Below are 16,676 nucleotides of genomic sequence, written 5' to 3'. Positions count from 1 at the left end.
ACTCTGTGTCAATAGACCGTTTTCTTCGAAATAATTCATAACGTTCGAACACAATATATGTTCCAAAATCGCGTTGCTTATCGACATTAATGATATGGTCCAGTAATTTAATGGATTACTCGTACCATCTATTTCAAGCATTGGTGTGGAACTTGCCAGTCTATGGGTACGGATCTATCGTCGAGGGAGGGTCTGTATATGGATGTAAGGTATGGAGCTATTGCATCAGCATACTCTGAAAGGAACCTAACTAATATATAGTGTAGACCAGAAAACTTGCTTTTATTAAGTGATTTAAGTTGCTTCACTACTCCGAATTCGCCGGTACGTCATATACCATGAAAAATTAATATTGAAGAATTTCGCAAATTCAACAAACAGACGAATGGAAAAACTGGAGGAAGCCGACCTCGGGGAAGATCAGTTTGGATTCCGTCGAAATGTTGGAACACGTGAGGCAATACTGACCCTACGACTTATCTTAGAATCTAGATTAAGCAAAAGCAAACCTACGTTTCCAGTATTTGTAATCTTAGAGAAAGCTTTTGACAATGTTGACTGGAATACTCTCTTTCAAATTCTGAAGGTGGCAGGGGTAAAATACAGGGAGCGAAAGGCTATTTACAATTTGTACAGAAACCAGATGGCAGTTATAAGAGTCGAGGGACATGAAAGGGAAGCAGTGGTTGGGAAGGAGTGAGACAGGTTTGTAGCCTCTCCCCGATGTTATTCAATCTGTATATTGAATAAGCGGTGAAGGAAACAAAAGAAAAGTTTTAAGTAGGTATTAAAATCCATGGAGAAGAAATGAAAACTTTCAGGTTCGCCGATGACATTGTAATTCTGTCAGACACAGCAAAGGACTTGAAAGAGCAGTTGAACGGAATGGACACTGTCTTGAAAGGAAAATATAAGATGAACATCAACAAAAACAAAACGAGGATAATGGAATGTAGTCGAAGTAAGTCGGGTGGCGCTGAGGGAAGTAGATTAGGAAATGAAACACTTTAAGTAGTAAAGGAGCAAAGTAACTGATGATGGTCGAAGTAGCGAGCATATAAAATGCAGACTCGCAATGGCAAGGAAAGCGTTTCTGAAGAAGAGAAATATGTTAACATCAGGTATAGATTTAAGTGTCAGGAAGTCGTTTCTGAAAGTATTTGTATGGAGTGTAGCCATGTATGGAAGTGAAACATGGACAATTAAATAGTTTAGACATGAAGAGAATAGAAGCTTTCGAAATGTGGTGCTACAGAAGAATGCTGAAGATTAGATGAGTAGATCACATAAATAATGAGGTGGTATTGAATAGAATTGTGGAGAAGAGGAGTTTGTGGCACAACTTGGCAAGAAGAAGGGATCGGTTGGTAATAAATAGGAGGTTACAGAAGGAAGGAAATTTCTACCAAACAATAAAACATCTGATTTGTAATAATGAGGTTTCAGAAAGAGCAAAACTTCTTATGTATAAGAATTATTACATCCCTATTGTCACCTATGGTGGAGAAACATGGACAATGACAGAAAGGGACTGGAGCAGACTGCAAGCAGGGGAAATGAAATTTCTCAGAGCAGTTAAGGGAAAAAACAAGAGTGGACAGAGTAAGGAATGTAGATATTAGAAAGGACCTCAAACAAGAAAGTACGAGAGAAGAAATTGAAAGAAAGAGATTAATATGGTATGGGCATGTTAAGAGGATGCATGGGCACAGACTCCCCAAAATTATGGAAGAACTAAAGATGGATGGGAAAAGACCTAGAGGGCGCCCAAGAACACGGTGGAAAATGGGAGTGAGAATATCTGTTGAAAGGAGAGGTGTGACCTGGCAGCAAGTGGAGGAAGAAAAGTGGTGGGAGGACCGAGCCAAATGGAGAGGACTCGTCAGCACCCAGACCCGGCAGTAGCTGGAGCGGGATTCGGATATAGATAGATAGATAATGAAATATTACTTAAAAGTGTCGTTGATGTTTTACTGTAACAGATCCTATACTCAGAAAGTGAGTGACTCAAATAATTTACACAAATATTATAGGAGAGAGTGCAGAGTTCAACGCTATTGTTCTAAATGATAACGGCCCAGAGTCGTAATAAATAGTTTAATATTTGCAACTTTTGACAAATAATAACAATAAATGTAAATGTAGGAGATTTCTGCTGATTAGTGGTTCTTCCCTTGAAGCAGTAATAGTAGTCAGTTTTTCTGATATTGAACCATATGCATATTACGCAGTTTTTTTTATCTCCTCCTAACGGAAATTGCGAGAATCTTCTCAGCATTGCAGTTTTACAAAACTATAACAAATTACTTATTATACAGTTGTATACCAGGAATACTGTGAGGGGTGGTGTCTTTTGATATAAAAACAGCTTGTCAGGCAAACTAACTACGAGAAGTACCATGACTGAGTCCATGGCGCAAATACTGTAATTTTCCAGTTGTGAAACAGGCAGAGTAATACTAACTAAAACATTTCATAACATACGACCGAGATCAATACCTCACCTCAGTACAGCACTCCGTGAAGAATTGGCTGTCATTCCCCAAGACACCTTCCAGCACCTGACTGAACGTATGCCTGCGAGAGTGGAAGCTGTCATCAAGGCTAAGGGTGGGCCAACACCACACTCAGTTCCAACATTACCGATGGGGGGCGCCACAAACTTGTAAGTCACTTTCCGCCAGGTATCCGGACACTTTTCACCACACAGTGTACATAGCACATTAAATGTACGTCAGCGTAACTACTGAAGTGGAATCACTTTGATGTATACTCATGCATAATAAAAAGTATAGGAGAGATTAATGACAGATCATAAGTCACAGAAGGAATACTAGGTTGCAGAAACCGAGCGAGAGAAAGTTGTCCGTACCGGCGGTGGGACAGGGAAACTTGAAGGATGCAGCTGGCAGGGGAGGAAAAGACTTGGGCGACGCCAGAAGGAAATGTTAGGGACTTGGCAGAACGGTGCGTCATTTGGGGACTTCGTCTCTGTCTGCCTGGTCCGCAGGACTATTCCTTTTTTTCTTTCTCAGCAATACCGCAGCACGCGAGCCGGACGGGAACGTGGGTGGATGAGTCAGGCGGTACCTCCGCTGCTGATGAGTTGGCACAGCAGAGAAACACACACTGTAGATGCGAGTAATGTTTTTGGTGATTTACAATAATAATGTGGCATTAGACAGTATGGTGTCAACCACAAAGACAAAACCTGAATTTCTCGAATCAGTTGAGGTAGAGGAGGGCATCAGTGATTATACGGCTGTTTCAAGGGCTCTTAAGAAATGTAGGAAAGTACTTTTGCTTGGCAAGAGTGACAGGATACAAATCTCAGAGTATTATGAGTATTCAGGAAAAAAGATTTAGTGCTGCGAACGAAGATGTGGAACACAAATGGAAAAAGAATTCAAAAGCATCGTTCAGTATGTCTTGGACAAGCATGTTTGGAGCAAGAGCTCAAGGGATGCAAAAGGCCCCCCGTGGTTTAATAATCTTATTAGGAAACTGCTACGTAAACAAAGAGAGCTACGTCACAGATTCAAGACAAGTCAAAATTTAGCCGACAAACGAAAGCAGACTGAGCCGAAAATGAGCGGAAAGACAGCAATGAGAGAAAATGACTTTGAAAGTAAAATTACGTTACCCGATCTGACTAGACCCCGTAAGATATTTTGGGAAACCATCAAAACCATCTATTCAGTTCGCCAGTGGCCGTGATGGTACGGGAACGGATAAATGGCGGAGAGAACGCTGCAACACTGAAGTAGGTCTTTCTAAACTGTTTCACTGCGGAAGATCGTAACACGGCCCTCCTTTCAATCATCTTAAGAACCTATAAAAGGCAGATATCGGGATTACAGATTGAGGAATAGCAAAACGACCACAGTGGAAAGGCATCAAGACTAGATGAGATGCCTATAAGCTTCTACAAACGTTTTGTGAAAGAACTTGCTCCCCTTCTAACAGAAGTTTATCGAAGGTCGCTGCTGAAACGAAGGGTACCTAGCGACTGGAAAAAAGCGCAGACCATTCTCGTCTTCAAGAAGGGTCCTAGGACAAATACATATAATTATATGTCCACATTCCTGACGTCAATCTGTTTTATGCTCAAGAACCGTATGTTTCTGGAGAACGAAAAATCAGAAAGGATTCCGCAACCGGAGATCCAATCAAAACCAGTTCGCTCTGTTCTTCCATCAGATCCAAAGCGCTGTAGACAACGGCACACAGGTAGGCGCTCTGTTCCGAGACTTCACAGAGCGATTTGATAACCGTCCCCCACCGCCGCTGAATGAAAAAAAAATCGCGATTGTCGAATATTGGACCAGATCTGAGACTGAGTCCAAGATTTTCTTGCAGGTAGAACTCAACGCGTCGCTCTTAACGGAACAAAATCGGCAGATATAGAGGTAATTTCCAGAGTACCCCGAGGAACTGTAATAGAACCGTAATTGATTCATTCAATAACTAAAGAGACAAACTGATCTGGGGAAAAACTGTTAGTAAGGCGAGTCTGGTATTTTTATAGTTTTACGTTGGCATCACGGGGATGAGTCCTGATCAGCTGATGTACGAGTATCAACACTGTTTTGTTTATAACCTCAAAAACACATTTTAGGGTGGCGAGTCCGCTTGAAACGTCCACTTTAATTGAACAGAGTTCTATTATTCGTTTTTTACTTGCTGAAAGCGAGGAAACGGTAAATATATACTGCAGAATGTCAAATGTTTATAGTGAAGGTTGCATAAATCGTACAAATTTTTACAATTGGGTACAGTAGTTGAAAAATGGTCGCGACTCAGTGACTGACGAACACTGTTCTGGCCGACCGGTTGCAGTTTCAACTGCATCACTTGAAAGTCAAATTAATGACATTATTCGTGCGGTGTGACTGTGAAAATGACTGTTGATAAGGTTCAAGTTAGTACCGGTATAGTTCACAACATTATCTGTAACAAGCTGAAGTATCGCAAAACATGTACAAGTTGGGTCCCAAAGGAGTATCAGCCTGTAGCGCCTAGAACCGCTCGGTCACCCCGGCCGGCGAAGGTGATCATGAAATAAAATTCAGCGAGACGAGCGTCATATCTAAAAGCTCGCGTTATTATGCGCGCATATATTGGCAGCCTATCGAGATTGATAAACACCGTAATAATATTAACAGTTTCGACGAAGGTGTTAAAGCGGATAAAATCTGGATGTCAGCGTTGCACCGCAAGCGTGACGATGGATTACTTTCAGTCGAGAATGTTGGCATTACCAGAGAGAGTCTCATAGCCGACGCCACGTGATGGACAGTGGCGCCCTCTCCACTGCCGATGTAATCAGCGCTTCCTCGGGTCCTCTTTGCAGTTTGCCGCGCTACCTCGGAGGATGTCTCCCACAATCGGAGACGAAACACCAGGGGTGAGTTTTAGACACTGACCACGGCTTATCAGCCCACAAGTTTTAAGTGTAGACGATATCGGCCGCCAAAGCCTACATTATACGATCAGTTTTTCGCTTCCTAAACGCTGTAGATCAGACGTTTGAAGCTGTTTTATACACGAGAGTTCGATTCTTTGAGGAGTCGGTGTTGGGGGTTACTGGTTGTAACGGTTGGGATATACGAAATACCCTGCTATGGAACACTGCAGGTTCTCAGAAATTAATTTCAGTTAAGCGAACATTGTCTCTTTTACGTACTTCAGTAGCACAAATTCAAATGGGAAATATTTATAGAAATTATGCTTACCTTGAACATAAACGGTAATGAAGTAGTAAGTGCGGAATAACGGCAGCAAATGATGACAATTTAATTTTCAGTTGATTTTCTAAACAGTCACACTTAGGCCTAATGCAGATACTATCGCCGCACGTTATTTTGTACCGCCAGCCACTGACACAAGACATTTGCCATGAACAGCAACGTAACAGTATTGGACCACCGTTCCCTCGCCGTAACACTACCTAATCAGACGTCTCTTTGTACGCTCTACATCTTTTTTCCTGCTGCGTCATTATCTTATGTTCTCAGTACCACTCGGAAAAACATAGGAGATAAGAGTAAACGAGTTCCGTGGTAACGCTAGAGCAAAGTACTGCTTCGTTTCTAACGCTGAGAATGTTTTCCATGGGTATTTGTATTTGGTGCCTGGACTGGGGAGCTTGGAGATTTGATGACTTGGTTGCCACTAACAACGAGGTGAATGATGCGTATTTGCGGGAATCCCTTGTGACGCTAGTCCACAATACAAACATTCCTCGCTCACACGAAGACTGACCTTCAATGTACGTGGACGATGGAGTTTACTGGAGACGTAGCACTGACTTGTGTTGGGGAAGGTATAGGGTTGCGCTCTACCAAAACTACGGTTCGGTTGTTTCGGTACACTACGTAAGTGACGTAGGAAATGGTAGCACTGCGTGGCATCGGTAGATAGAGAAACACGAATGAGTGTGTGAGAGAGAAACAGGGAGCCGACGTATTTTCTGTTCATTTGTTTGTTTCGTGCATAATTGGAACCACGCTCCGTTCAGTGTTAGCCCATTGTGTATTTTGTATCCTTATAAAATATAAATTGCATTTTATGACTAATAAAAATTACTTGACAGTGTAACTTTTGTGGTTAAGTCTAACCAAAGCAGTTACATTTCATGCAAATGCAGTTTATATGCACACACATCAAAAAAATTGTATTAGTTGTCGTTGTTATTTTCTACTTAATAGAACGTTCTCAAAGACAAGAGTTTCCTGTCATTATCGATAACTGCGAAAGTTGTTGATAAATATTAGAAACTTGTGTTCAACAAAGTACTGAAGCAATGTTTGATATCTTTTTGTCTTTCGATTTTCTTCCAAGTTTCAGCTCCCCCTTTTTTTTAGTGCCATATAATATACCTTTATTTTTTAAATTTTTGCTACAACATTCACATATTTCACATACAAATCAACAATTTTCAAATAGAACCTGAATTAAACACCGACAATTTCAATTTTGCCAGAAATACAGTTTACTTTGAAGTACACGAAACGGGTCAGATCGCTGTTGCAGAAGCAGCGAAAAAAGCATGCCAGATTTAAAAGAACGCAAAAACCCCGAGACTGGCAAAGTTTTGCAGAAGTTCGAAATATAGTGCGTAGTTGAATGCGAGATACTTTCAATAATTTCCACAACGAAACTCTGTCTCGAAATCTGGCAGAAAACCCAAAGAGATTCTGGTCATGCATAAAGCACACCAGTGGCAAGACGCAATCAGTGCCTTCACTGCGCGATAACAACGGTGAAGTCACTGATGACAGTGCCACTAAAGCAGAGTTATTAAACACGGTTTTCCGAAACTCCTGCACCAAAGAAGACGAGGTAAATATTCCTGAATTCCAATCAAGAACACTGCCAAGATGAGAAGCATAGAAATAGATATCCTCGGTGTCGCAAAGCAGCTTAAATCACTTAATAAAGCATGACTTCCGGTCCATATCACTAACGTCGATTTGCAGTGTGGTTTTGGAACTTTGTATTCGAACATTATGAAGTACCTCGAAGAAAACGATTTACTGACACATAGTCAGCACGGATTCAGAACATATCGTTCTTCCGAAACACAACTAACACTTTATACTCATGAAGTAATGAGTGCTATCGACAGGAGATTTCAAAGTGATTCCATATTTTTAGTTTTCCAGAAGGCTTTCGACACCTTTCCTCATAAGCGTCTTCTAACCAAACTGCGTGCCTATGGAATATCGCTTCAATTGTGAGACTGGATCTGTGATTTCCTGCCAGAAAGGTCACAGTTCGTAGTAATAGACTGAAAGTCGTCGAGTAAAACAGAAATAATATCCGGCGTTCCCAAAGGGAGTGTTGTAGGCGCTCTATTGTTCCTGACCTGTATTAACGACACAGGAGACAATCTCAGTAGCCGTCTTAGATTGTTTGCAAATGACGCTGCCATTTACCGTCTTCTAAAGTCACCAGATGACCAAACTAAATGCAAAATGATTTAGATATCTGTATGGTGGGAAAAGTGGCAATTGACCCTGAATAAAGAAAATTCTGAAGTTATTCACACGAGTACCAAAAAAATCCGCTACAATTACAAATAACCTAAATTGGAACGATCACGTAGATAATATTGTGGGTAGAGCCAACCAAAGACTGCGATTCATTGGCAGAACACTTAGAAGGTGCAACAGATCTTCCAAAGAGACTGCTTACACTACGCTTGTCCGCCCTGTTAGTGCAGTATTCCAGAATACTGCTGCGCGGTGTGGGATCCGTATCAGGTGGGACTGACGGATGACATCGAAAAAGTACAAAGAAGGGCAGCTCGTTTTGTATTATCGCGAAGTAGGGGAGATAGTGTCACAGACATGATAGGTGAACTGGAGTGGCAATCAAACGAAGGCGATTTTGTTGCGACGGGATCTTCTCATGAAATTTCAATCACCAGTTTTCTTCTCCGATTGGGAAAACATTATGTTGGCACCCACCTACATAGGGAGAAATGATCACGATAAAATAAGAGAAATCAGGGCTCGAACATCCAAATTTTAGTGCTCGTTTTCCCGCGTGCCTATCGAGAGTGAAACGGTAGAGAGACAGCTTGAAGGCACTTTATTGTGAGTACCAGAGTAATGACGTAGATGTAGATGTAGAAGAGACTGGAGGATAACTATGTAGCAGAAAAATGTTCTATAGGTTCCACAGTCCTTTATATACTCTCTTCAGTTTCTAGACAATTCACCGCTGCCAGTTCCTCGGGGAATCTAGTAAGACACATATGCAAGCAAAGCGATTGAAATGGGGCAAACCCCGATAGGTCTGCAGCACAGCTGACATACAGGTAAAGCAGTCACAATCGTAACTGACCAAGGCTACTTGGAAAAATACAGCAGTCTACGCTTGCTTAAGGTAGCATACGGTAGTCTTAGAACTCTAGTGAGGAATCAGGCCGTGGCCTTTTCAAAGCAAACACGGGAAACCTTTGGGAGGCCAAACAGGGATTTCCGTCCCCATGTTTGTCGGATCCGAGACTGCGCTCCGTTTCTGGTGACCCCATTGTCGACGGCCCGGCAGACAAACTTCCCTTCCTCCTCCCTGTACAAAAATAATTATCCATTTCATACATCTGATACGTGTTTTAAGTTACACGTGAGCTTTGTTCATTAATGTCAGGAGAGTGGTTGTCTCAAGCGTCTAACAAATAGGTGGAAAAAACGGCCAGCAGGAACGCTATAATATGGTCTAAATGTAGATCAGAAGTGCCTCAAGATGAGGGATGTTGATAAAGTCACTACTACTGGTTGCACATTGTATTTACTGTTTTCATGCTCGAGCTGTTATTCGTCACCATGGGATTTATTTTCATAGTATGTAAGGAGGGAAGAGTAATCCCTCTAAATAAAAATTTTCTCCCCGGCCGGGAATCGAACCCGGGTCTCCCGCGTGACAGGCGGGGATACTAACCACTATACTACCGAGGACTGCGTGGTACGTCTCCCAGTTTATGTTTGTTGAATCCCAGTGGCTGGATGATAATTCACTCGGTAAGAACAGCGCCTGGCTGCCCACTAAACGCAAAATTCTTCATAGCAGGCGACGAGCTACTGCGGCGTGTTCGGTGCGGTTGACGCTGAGGCTGTACGATATGCGATGTGTGATACGATACGCGATTCTACGTCTTCATCTATATCCATATTCTGCAAACCACGGTGAAGTGCATGACTGAGGGTACGTCCCATTGTATAAGTTATCAGATTTCCTTCCTACTCCATTAACGTACGGAGCGGGGGGAAAATGACTGCATCTGTGTGTGCAGTAATTATTCTAATCTTATCCTCACGATCCTTATGTGAGCGATACGTAGAATATCATTAAAATCATTTGAAGTCGGTTCTTGCCACTTTGTAAATATGCTTTCTCGGGATAGTTTACATCTATCTTCAATAGTCTGCCAGTTCAGTTCCTTCAGCAGCTCTGTGACACTCTCTCACGGATCAGACAAACCTCTGACCAGATTAAAACTGTGTGCCAGACCGTGACTTGGGACCTTTGCCTTTTGCGGGCAAGTGCTCTACCAGTTGGTAGAGCACTGGGTGTGGCACACAGTTTTAATCTACCAGGAAGTTTCATATCAGAGCATACTCCGTTGCAGAGTGAAAGTCTCGTTCTGGAAACCTGTGACCATTCGTGCTGTCCTTCTCTGGTTACATTCAATAGCCCCCGTTAGTCCTATGGTACAGGTCCCACACACTTAAACAATACTCTAGAACTGGTCGACGAATGATTTTTAAGAGTTCGTCTTTGTAGGCGGATTGCACTTGTCCAGTATTATACCAACAAACCAAAGCCTACTACCTGCTTCCCCCAAGACTGAGCTTCTGATTATTCCATTTCATATCGCTACAGAGTGTTACATCCAGGTATTTGTATAAGTTAGGCGATACCAACAGCTACTCGCTGATATTATGGTCATAGGATATTATTATTATTGTTTTTTTGTGAAGAGATAAGAACGGAAACTATAGATAAATGACAAGGAACGAATTGTAGAACGAAGGAAAGAGTACTTCTCAGAACTGTTGAATCGCCCAGACCAAGATGAGATAATACGTGCAAACACTACGGAGGAAAGGAAAGATGAAGAAGAATGGGAAATTAGTGAAGAAGACGTGAAGGTCGCAATCAAAGGACTCAGAAACAACAAAGCCCCATGGGAGGACAGAATAACTTCAGAATTAATCAAGGAGGGAGTTGAGAGCTTACACTTAAAGATGTATAAACTGATCCAGTTGATATGGGAGAAGGAGACACTGCCAGAAGAATGGAAATTGGCTATGATATGCCCAACATACAAGAAGGGAAGCAACATGGAATGCGGTAACTACAGAGGAATCAGCTTGTAGAATGTAACGTACAAGGTGCTGTCCATAATTATCCTCAGAAAATCGCAGCCATTCATAGAGAACAACATACAGGAGTACCAAGGGGGCTTTCGACCAAACCGATTGACAATAGATCTCATTTTCACACTAAGACAATTGTTTGAAAAACACTGGGAATATGATAAAGATATCTACAGCCTGTTCGTCGATTTTCAACGTGCATATGACAGTATCCACAGGAATAGCCTATACAATGCAATGCGTGACTTCAGAATCTCTGAGAAGCAAGTGAGAACGGTGCAAGCTTGTATAGAAGTGTCAAAGAGGAGCCACATCAGAAACATTCGAGATTGAGACAGGCCTCAGACGAGGGGATGCTCGCTCATGTGTTCTGTTCAATCTTAAAGAAAGTAATAAAAGAGTGTAGGCAACAGGAATGGGCTAGAGTAGAGATGGACGGTAATTTCAACTCTCGCATATGCAGATGACATCAAAGCACGAGTTGAAAGAAATGTACCTGAAAATGGACAATTATGCACAGAAGGTAGGGCTCAAAGTGAATCGAGACGAAACAGAGTGCAATTAGGAAAAAGACAAGAGCAGGAAGAATTTCTTGAGATAGATGGCAAGAGGTTCAAGAGAGTACTCCAGTTCAAATACTTGGGACCCTGGTTTACCACGGAGAACAACATAAAAATGGACAACGAGGAAAGAATAGCAGTGGGAACGAAATGCATGCATTCCCTTAGAGAGACGCTCGCCTCTAAATCGATCTCAGTGAACACTAAGATGAAAATTTACATCACAGTGATATGCCAGCAGTAATGTGCGGTTCAGAAACACGGAGCATGACTAAGCGAGAAAGGGAAAAACTATTAATATCTGAAAGAAGAGTAATGAGGAAGACATGGGGACCAGTTTCAGATAACGGAGAATGGAGCAGGAGAAAAAACTAGGAAATCTACCTTCTGATGCGACAACCAAATATCCTACAGAAGATAAAGAGCAAAAGAATACAATGGGTGGGCCATGTAGCCCGTATGCCAGATAGAAGGCAGGCGAAGATGGCACTAGCGGGGAAACAAAACACCAAACGCCCCACCGGACGACCAGGGCAGCGCTGATGGGCGACCTGGCGAAGGACCGAGCAGACCTGGGAACTGAAGACACCTGGAGGAACCGGGAACAAAACAGAAGGAATGGAGGCAGTCTGTGGAAGCAGCGCGTGGTCTGCAGGGCCTGTGATCGCTGAATATCTATCTTTGTGAAGTGCAGAATTTACATTTTTGAACATGTAAAGGAACTTTCCAATCTTCGCACCACTTTGAAATCTGATCAAGATCTGACTGAATATTTGTACAGTTTCTTTTCAAAGAGTACGTCATTATAAATAATTGTATCATCTGCAAAAAGCCCAAGACTACTATTAATACAGTATGCGAGGTCATTTATATACAACACGAACAGAAAGGGTTCCAAAACACTTCTCTGGGCACACCTGAAGTTACTTCTACATCTGACGACGATCCTCCATCCAAGATAACATGCTGTATCCTCCTTCCAAAAAGTCCTCGATCCAGTCACAAATTGCACTTGATACACCGTATGCTCGTACTTTTGGCAATAACCGTATGTGTGGTACTGAGTAGAATGCTTTCGGAAATCAAGAAATATAGCATCCATTTGCCTGCCTTGATCCGGAAGTGTCATGTGAGAAAAGTGCTAGTTTGGTTTCACATGATTGACGTTTACGGAATCCATGTTGGTTGGCATGGAGCAGGTCATTCTGTTTCAGATACCTCATTATGTTTCACCTGAGATTACGTTCTAAGCTGCTACAACAAATCGATGCCAAGGATATTGCACGGTAGTTTTGTGGATCACTTCTACTACCCTTCTAGTAGACGGGTGTCTCACGTCCTTTTTCCAAGAACTGGGCACGGTTTTTTGTTCGAGGGATCTACAACAGATTATAGTTAGAAGAGAGGCTAACTCAGCTGCAAATTCAGTACAGAATCTTTGTTCAATTTTAAAAATTTCAGTTCTTTCTCGACTCCACTGGTATGAGCATTAGATTTGGGCAGCTCTCCTGGGTTTTCTTTTCTAAGGGAATATTGGGAAACGGAGTTAGGCATTTCATCCGGTTCCTGTCTGGTTCGCTAGGGACTGGCCATTAACTTTGGTGCCACTAACAGCCTTCAGATACGAGCAGAATTTCTTTGCGTTTTGTGAAAGACCATTAGACCATATTTTGCTACACTAGTCATTGAAGGCTTCACGCATTACATTCTTGACAGCTAGAAGCGTTTCATTCAGCCTCTCTCTCTCTCTCTCTCTACAGCCCAATGCTTTGCTTTACACCTACTGCGCAGAAACCTCTGTTTCCTTAGAGGTCCCTTCCGTTATAAACTGTTCTACTGAGTACGCATCTGTCCAGTGCATGGTCAATCATTCTTTTAAACCTGAGCCATAGTTCCTCTACAAGCTCCTGCCATGTGCAGAAAGTTTCAGTTCCTCACTGAGATATGACACTACCGATTTTTCATCTAGTTTACTAAACATATCTATTTTTCGTCAAGCGATTCGAGGTAGAAGCAACCCACATCGGCGGACTGCATATAAGCATTGTGGAAGCTGCAACGTTAATATCGGCCTCATCTATTCTTTATTTCTGTCCATTTATGTCACAATAATTAATGTACGTCTGTAATTTTAAAAGTAATGTTCTGAAAAAGAATGAAAATGTTAAAACATTACTTGTGATATTGTTTCATGCACAGGTAACTTAGGATTCTAATCAAGTATAACATGGAGGGAAGTCTCTCCGCAACGAGACTGGCGTAGCGGGAACAGAAAAGGTGGATCTGGCGACCGAACTGCAAAAGTCCTTTGTCAGACGTGTTAGTCGGTAGCTAGTGTGCAAAGTATTTGCGTCTTGTGCGCTAAACGAGGTAAGTAGAGCAGCACGATAATATAGCCTCGGATGTGGAAGAAAGTTGGCTATTATTCACGGCATTCATTGGTTAGCGGTTTATTATGAAAATCCGACGCTAAGAAGAGAATTTTCAGAGCTTGGTACACAGTAGGAGCCGTGGATATTTTTGCTGCCTTTTTGAGTAGGCATAGGAAATCGTCACAACCAGCACCTTCGTCTCAAATTATCAGGTGAGTACTGCATAACTGCATGGGTGATTGTGTTGTCTGTGTTCTGTACACTTTGTGTCGAGCACTCATATTTTGTTCTCAGTCATTTACCTAGACAGGATCCTGTTCCAAGTCCTGCGATATTTCCGAGTATGCTGTTTCATTGAACTGAAAAGTGATTGTATAACAACATTTAATAACTGTCGTGGAGTTTTAGATTTCTTTGCTATTCAATGAGTCTTGTTCTGGAGTACTCAATGTAATTCTTTTTAGAAGCATAGTTTAAAGTTTCGCCAAAGTACAGATGGAAACAAAGGATCTAAAATGTTTTGCTTAGCTGTCATCCTTATTGAATCTCAGTTCAGTATTGATGTTTCCTGCATAAAGTTGCGAGTAATCAGAATAGTTATTGGTTAGTAAACTTAAGGAATAATTAATGCACAGGCTTGTAATAATATGTATATTTAACATGGTTCGCAGTTAACAGTGTTTTGCATACTGCGTTATTAGAGAACTAGTGAGCCTTGATCGTAGTCGCTGATAGAATTGTTTTTGGAGCGCTTCATGCTAGTCGTTGAGCCAGCTTTGCTATCCTTATTACAACAACAGTACAAATGAAATGTAGCTCTCGGATTTATAACATTTGTGTGCTGTAATAAGTAACTGGCTACGACTATGCAAACTACTACAAACTCAGGAATCACATCTGTGCCCTGTCTAGTATAAAGAAGTGGAGATTTCCTAACAAGACAAATAATAATCAGAATACACAATATGACTTTCTAAGTGCCACTTCATTGAGTAATTTCAATAACTAAAGTGATAGAAGATGCTCATGTCTGAGTCAGTAGTGCTCGTCTATCTTTGATCAAGCTCCTATAATGCTCATCAGCTTTCCAACTATAATGTGCAGATAGTGAGTGCTATTGAGAGCCAGTTGTCGCCAAAACATTTATTATTATTTATATGTTGTTCATGTCAAACCACTGGTAAACTGCTCGCGAAAGTATCCTACTTTCTCGTGTCTTATAAGCAAAAATAGAATTTCAATATTAAATGGTTAACTTTCATTATGAACAGTGTTAATACTTGGTAGAGTTTTGCCTAGTTAAGCTGGCGACTGTTTTGTTTTACGTAATTGGAGTTTCCTTTATAACTAACAGAACCTTGGTTCACATCCCGTTTGTTCCGTTACTTCCTTCCAACAAAAATATTTCGAAAAACGAAATTCAGTTCGGTATCTTATCCATTACAGACAGTCTCGGTCATGTTCAAATTCCTATCGTAGGAATAACATTATCGGCGTGTTGCCAATTTAGTAAGAGCCGCTAGTGCTGTAAAGCGAGCTAACTGGTTCACCCTGCAACGACACCGATATTACTCGAGCAAAAAAAGTTGACACTCGGCGCGGTGGCTGATGGGAGCGACCGTAAAGGCATTTCCCATCTACAGTCGCTCCCATCAGCCACCGCACAGTGTCAACTTTGTTTGCGCGAGTAATACATATAGCTGTCCATTGCCCGGCGGGACCAACAACTTCACGCAACTCGTATCGTAAAGATACACGAGGAGTGAAATTTCAAGTAATCCGATTTGTCTTAAAAAAAGTTTTATGAAGATGAGGCAAAGCTACATCCGTCTCTGTAGTTAGTTTCTCAGTGCAGCTTTTACTTTTTGCTTAAAAAAAAAAACACTGTTTTGGGATTCTCTCGTGTTGTCTGCTATGCAGTCTTATCTCATTTTGGAGAAACCATTCGGAAAAATAAAAAAAAGATGTTTCCGCGCCTGATAGCCATAATCACAGTTCCGTAATGACCTGGTTTTCCTTCTCGTTATTGCCTATAGTTACTGTGGCACTTCAAAATAAAGTACGGCACCGCGAATATTTTGAAAAGTTTGCAGTGAGAAATGATGTCGCTAGTCAGTTTGCTTTTGATGCATTTTGTCTCATATATCTGTGCATACTAAATACAGCCAACCTATCGAAATTGTTTTTAACGGCTGAAGTAATACCTCTTTCCACTGTCGAAGAAGGAGGACGGAAAGCTGTTTTAACGTCCCATCGACATCGAGATCATTGTCGGATAGTGGCAAGGATGGGGAAGGAAATCGGACGTGATCTTCCAAAGAAACCACCGTGGAGTTTGCTTCGATAACATTTTGCCAAAGTCATTGCAGAATACATCAAACTTCACATATAGTCTCTTTGACAATCCAACAGCTGACTGTCTGACTTACTGACCGAAAAGACTGAATTACAAAGTGAACCCCTAGGCGAAATGACGCTGTATTGCCGCGTTTACTTATACATATTCCAAACAATGAATGTTCATTACTTCAATTATTATACCATGGTGAAATTAATAGTTACAATTAAAAGTTACAAATGTACAAAAGATTGACAATCAGTTTACTTACAGCATAAAATATTAGTTCATTACAGATAAGTTTTAGGTTAGAAATTGCACAATTTAAGATTGAAAATTAAATAATACATTTTTACCATAATGCGTTTCATTAACTTAATGAATATAAATCAATTATCGATCGGAAAATATTGCTACCATTTACGTAATATATACAGAAGTTGTTTAACCTCTTTAATGGCTTATAACTTTGAAATCCTCCCCCCATGAACCATGGACCTTGCCGTTAGTGGGGAGG

At 41.4% G+C, this 16,676-nt stretch overlaps 1 non-coding gene across 1 annotated transcript; it reads right to left on the bottom strand.

Annotated features, from left to right (window-relative positions):
- Positions 1–9,395: 9,395 nt before the first annotated feature.
- Positions 9,396–9,467, bottom strand: Trnad-guc (transfer RNA aspartic acid (anticodon GUC)). Its single transcript has one exon. It is a non-coding gene; the product is annotated as a tRNA-Asp (tRNA).
- Between the last annotated feature and the right edge of the window lie 7,209 nt (positions 9,468–16,676).

This window comes from Schistocerca gregaria, chromosome 9, assembly GCF_023897955.1.
Source record: "Schistocerca gregaria isolate iqSchGreg1 chromosome 9, iqSchGreg1.2, whole genome shotgun sequence".
NCBI lineage: Eukaryota > Metazoa > Arthropoda > Insecta > Orthoptera > Acrididae > Schistocerca > Schistocerca gregaria.
This window is presented reverse-complemented; position numbering and strand designations above follow the sequence as displayed.